Genomic DNA, 6,013 nt, shown 5'->3' with positions numbered 1-6,013 from the left:
TTTGGACTTTTTTTAAGACTCGCTGGACTTTTCGCACCAGAGTGGGACTCTGCCGCTGCTCTCTTTCTGCCCTCCAGGCACCATTCCCATCACTGGAATTACTGAAGTTTTTTTGTTGCCACTGCTGTCTGAAAATGACTTCAATCTATTGATTATTTCTGAATTCCTTCATCCTCTCATTTCATGGACTCTCACATTTTAAGATTCACCTCCACGTTTCTGTGAATTCTCATTGAATTTAGACACGTGAGAGCTCGTAGGTGTGTATACAGCACTTTCTATTCTGACAGTATATAATCGAGAGGGTTTGTCTCATATGGACATGTTTGTTTTATTTTGTATTGCAATGGAAAGATTATTAGGTCAAACAGGAAAAAGCAGTGCAGTAACTCTGAAAACCGTCAGTGCTGTTCGAAGCACGTTGAGCTCAAGTGGACACTGATCTTGACTTGGAATGTTCTGAACTTTTTTTGGAATTTGGTTCACCTGGAAACGGATGGACAGGTGAGTTGATATTTATTGGTCCAATCAGGAATATTTAGGGTCACTGCTTTCCTCCCTCGCATGTTTTCATTATCATTCAATTATCATTATTCAGATAATGATGCACCACAAAAAGGATTCGGGGATATCTGACAATACCATATTAAATGTAGTGGTATTGACTTTTAACTACATACTTGTTTCATTTCATTTTCAAAAAACATTCAATCAAAAAACAACTTCAGCACAGACGGAGTGGAAATCCTGATGAAACAGTTACTACTCAGCCTGCTGTGCTTGTGACCTGATCTTGTGCAGCAATGCTCCTACTGAGCCATTTCAAACCCAAATATCTTTTTACCAGTCACGCTGATGACACGTGGGCTTCTTCCTCAGAGAACCAGGTTGAAAGTGAGTTGTCTTCTCCCAGAGAGCTGTTTGGAGTAGCTCCAGTCAGGAGACCAGAGGCAGCTCTCTGTAAGGTCCCGACTCACTGCTGCTCCTGGGTTTAACACGGCCAAATGGCCGACTACCAGCTACCAGCAGGCTGCCATCGCCTTAGCGGCTCCTTCATTGTCTCTTTTTTTCAGAGCTTGTTATACCAGATGAGAGGTTTAAGCATTTTTGTGACCATAGTGAGGCAGTTCTACGTTGCAATGTATCAGGCTGTGCAAGCCTGACTGATAAAAACTAAAACATTCTTAAAAGATATCAATAATAAGGGCTTAGGAGGGTGCACTTGCATTTTGGACACAAATACTATACGGGTTCACAGGCTGGGAAACTTTCCATTAATGATGCCGGGCCAGGTGGCTCGGCCCCAGCGACCGGCAGAGCGATGTAACCTCCCTGGCTCTTCAATTTACTTTGTGTCTTTTAGAGCTACTGAGCTCTCGAGCCCCAGATCGTCTCGCTTTGCCTTTCTCACTTTGTTTTTTTCTACAGTTTAAGTCCCATAAAGACTCCTAATCACTTTTGGCTTATAGCTGCTTTACTTTGACGGTTGTGTGTGTGTGTGTGTCTATGAAACTTCCATTTACTCATGTAACCAGTTTGGTCCCGAGACCCTCCACTGAAAACAACACTGTACTTCTAATCCATAGTACACGGTACCCTTTTCCTACACATTCATGTGACTGAGCTTTTTACGCTTTGCGTTCCTGCAGATCACTGTAAAGGCTTGTTCCACCCTAACTTTCACCTTCACTCTTACTGTGGGTCTGACTTTCAAAATGAATTCATTTACGGATCAATGGATCATAACACCGAACTGTATTACACTGTACTTTCCATTTAGTTCGCAATAGATCTGCCTTCATCAACCTTTGATGCTCAGCTCAGCTCTCTGCTCTGAAACAAACTTATCTCATGGTTCGAAACAATAACGTGGTCCTAGCTGCAGTCATTGTAAAAGTCGTACTTTTTCACGCGCTCGCTGCGTTCTGCTTCCTCTAGAACTCGTTTGTCATAGTCTGCAGCGTGTTGACATGCAGGCAAGCCGCCCTGCATCACCTGCTCTTCCTCTCTTGCTTCTCTCTGCACATTTGAGGCATCCTGCTTTCATGTGTTGTCGTTTTTTCATTTCTCAAGGATTTTCTTTAACAGCCGAGGACGGAATGTAGTGAGTTTAGAGGTCCAACTTTTGTACTTGTGAAGAAACTGACCCGCATTCAGTCTCTAGAGGACTTTTCCAACCTTAACTATCACATACTTACATGCTGATCACCACCAACCCTATCTTTAACAGTAAACTTATGTTTTTTCCCCCCCAAAATCAGCCTTGAACGCAAACTTTTAGCACTAGGATAAATGGTTAACCTTGTCTGGTTCAAATCACAAATTGTCCCCAGATGGGAGGTTAGTCTTGACAATGTGATGAATACAAAGCATGCACGCACACACACCATTACTCCTCTGGGCTCTGATATGCTGTATATCATGAGCACTTGGCAAATGTATGGTTCAAATAGCAGTAAAATGCCAGAATGAAAACGTGGCATGGAACATGTGCATACAATTCCAATGCATGTCAGATGTGTTTTATCATGACAAAATTATAAGAAAGTCATGATTCAATTTAAATTTAACTGTTTGTTATGTGGTGGGTGGGTTAAAAAAAAGAAGTGTCACTTTTCACCATTTAGAGGAAATGTTAACGCTTTCAGTGACCAACTTGTGCATCCACCCTGCCTCTTCCCTCCTCTTTCTCCTGCTCCTCTTCATCACTTCCTCTTAGTCTGCTGTCCTTTCCCCCATTGTACTTCAACTCACCTTTTAAAAGTCCCTTTATTAGCAGGGACAAATGCTCCATTGAGGCAGGCAGTATACACGTGGAAATGAAACAGACGTCTGTTATTTCAGTGATTTAACAACTGGCTGGAAGAATAAATAAGAATCGAAGCCACGACATGTGCTGTTTTCACATTTGTTCTTTTTTTAAAGTATTTTATTTGTCTCATTGCTTCACGCAAACATTCTGAAACACATCTATAGACCCCTAAGACACAAGATCAGTGGGGACATTTATTTTCCTGAGGTTGGATTTTTGTGTTCTTGCATTTCTCAGTCTCCATAATTTGCTTAATCTCCCCCCCCCCCCCCCTCCATCAGACAAACTGGTGCAAAAGCCACCAGTAACCTGCTGTTTCAGTCATTTTCTTCTTCTGTAAAGCAGAGAGCCCTCCCTCCTCCCCACCCTCACCCTCACCACCTCATTCTTCCTCTTCCTCCCTCCATCCATCCCTCCTTCCTTTCATTTCTCCGTCGCAGGGAGGCTTAGACTTGTTGGTAACAGGCCAGGGAAACTCTTTTCTCCCTGCAGGCGAAACAATTGGCTCCTTTCTCTACACCACCTCTCGCCTCGCTCATTTTCTCCTCCCTCCCTCCATCGTATTCTCTTTTTCCGTGGGACAGAGCTGAAGTGGTGTAACGTCTGCATATTGCTCTGTCCCTTCTACTTACATTGTCGACCTCTTGCTTCCACCATCTCTTATTCGCCCTCGATCCTTCTACCTTGCTTTCTTCTCCACTCCCCTTCAGCACTTCCTTTTTCAAATTCCTAATATTCCTAATTTACTCTCTCCTCCATTTACCTTTATTTCCTACTTCATCCACAATTCATCGTCCAACTTTCCCATGTCACACTTTTCTTTCTCCACTTGTCTCTTCCTTCCCACCTTTTTCTCTCCAATGCCTCGTCATTCTTTGCTGTCCCCCCTTTTGTGTTGTTCCTACTGTCTCACATCACTCCTATTACCCCTTCTCTCTCACTTTACCTTTCTTGCTTCCTCCTATTTCTACCAAGTGCTCTTCATATTGCTTCTTGACCTCCAATAAGGCCTTTTGTATCTCCCTCTGTCGGTTCCTCTCTATTAGCCCCTTGGTGTCTCTTACTCTCTTCATCTCTTCTTCTCTATCCTGTGGTAGTGAAGGGCTACAGGTTAAACTGCTGATAAACATTCATTCATTACCTTGTGCTGTACTGTAGGCCTGCACTCTAACCTCACTCTGAAAAGACTGTCTCACCCTGGAGGCGGGCTGCTTTGTCTGCCTGTGTCTGTTTAGGCTGTTTTTGACAGGATGGCTTGTCCCCCCTCCTTTCTCTCTCTTAAGAATCTCTCTCTCTCTCTTTTTCTCTTTACTTTTAATCCACTCCCTCTTGGCATGCCGCTGTTCCATGTCTATTGAAGCTGAACTGAATGCAAGTGTCAGTGGACCCAATGGCTTTTTTTTATTAAGATGCATTATGTAGCATGCAAGGAGTTTGTGTATTTGTGTGTGTGTGTGTGTATGTGTGTGTTTGTGTTTGCAGATCTAAAGTGCTGAGAAGCAGGAGTTTGTATATGAGTATCTATGTTACCGCACATAATTGTGTGTGTGTCCGCTAAGGGTTCTGGGATGAGACCAGGATGTGCGAGACAATAATTCTCTCTTAAACACATAATGGCAGATTTGGAAGACACACACACACATGATGAGACACACACACACACACACACACACACACACACAAACGCACACACACAGCTCGGGGAGACTCAGAGGAACAATGGGACCGGCCGTTCCTTTTATAGCAGCCGACGGGAGTGTAAGGGCTTCACTGCTGCCCCTGTCACTCCCAGGAACTGTGAAGTAAAGTGTCTGTGCGTGTGTGTTTCTGTTTGTGTGTCACGGAGCTGCAGCTGACGAAAGCGCTGACGTCCCTCTCCTTGAAATACTGCAGCGTCTATGCAGTGAAGTACAGAGCCTTGAGACACACACACACACACACAAACACAGACACAAATATTCTGCTACACACCTAAATTCAGCAGATCCGAACTTTAAAAGTATCCCAGACAATTCACACCTGCACATAGCCTTTCTGTGCAGTTCTGAAACAGAAGGTTGTGTGTGCATTTGTCCATTCATATGTGTGTGTGTGTGTGTTCACATACTGCAGGTTATGTGGGAGTTTATGTTCCTGCTCAGCTCTGTCTTGTTGTGTTGTGTTGTGGCCTTGGAGCCGTGAGCTTATGAGAGCTCTCCTGTCTTCACGCCTCAATAGCTCCATTATTCATAAAACTCGGTGCCAATAGCCTTGACGAGTCTGTCTGTGTGTGTGCGTGTGAGTGCAATTTGTGTGTATACTGCATCTTTCTGTATTTCAGTAAGCACATGTGTGCTTAAAAGTGATCGCCACAGCTTTCAGCAGTACTTGCGCCAGAATTTTAAAAAAATCTTTAAAAAGCCTAAAACGAATGAGGTGAATTTTTTTTAAATTCAGCATGCTTTAAAGTCGGTTGAGACGATGACGTGCGTCAAAGCCACACTTCACCCATCTTCAGCCTCACTGACCAGGATGTCCATCAAACTTCAACTCTGGTCACCAATTCATACATAGATATATTTCATATATATTTTGCTTTAATGATAATCTGCAGAGTCTTGAAGGACCCACTTTGTACTTTGCAGTGATTCTTGTAAGACTACAAAGACTTCTCGTGTTACCTTAACCTAGAGGTCCACCACATCGCCAACTGAGTCGGGATACGAGCAGCTGGTAGTTGGCGCACTCGCACAGTGGGCCTGTTTTGTCCACACAGGCTTCCTTAGGTAATTTTGAAGCTTCTTATAAGCCATATAAAGAAAGTTAATAACTGTTATTCTATTCCAGATATTGCCCCAGTCATTGCAATCAGATCCAGTTGTCGGGAGGGGGAGAAGAAACAAAGATTGAAAGTGAAAAGGGGGGAAAGCAGACTGTCTGCCTGTTACTGACAGAGTGCCAACTGTGAGGTGTAATATAATAAAGGAGACTGTTTCTACTGAAAGGCTTTATTGTTACGGCCGACCGCAGAGTCCAAAGTACTGAAAGAGAGGCGTGTGTGAGTGTGTGTCTGTCCAGTGCACACTTTTGACTACACAACATTCATATACATCTAGGCTTGCAAACCGGTGACCTCATTCCGGCTCCTGCTGTGGTAAAGTTGCGGTTTGACACACTCAGAAGCGAGGCACAAAGTTATTGGGGATTTTTCCGCAACAATAA

Source organism: Pholis gunnellus (assembly GCF_910591455.1).
Source record: "Pholis gunnellus genome assembly, chromosome: 2".
Taxonomy (NCBI): Eukaryota; Metazoa; Chordata; class Actinopteri; order Perciformes; family Pholidae; genus Pholis; species Pholis gunnellus.
This window is presented reverse-complemented; position numbering follows the sequence as displayed.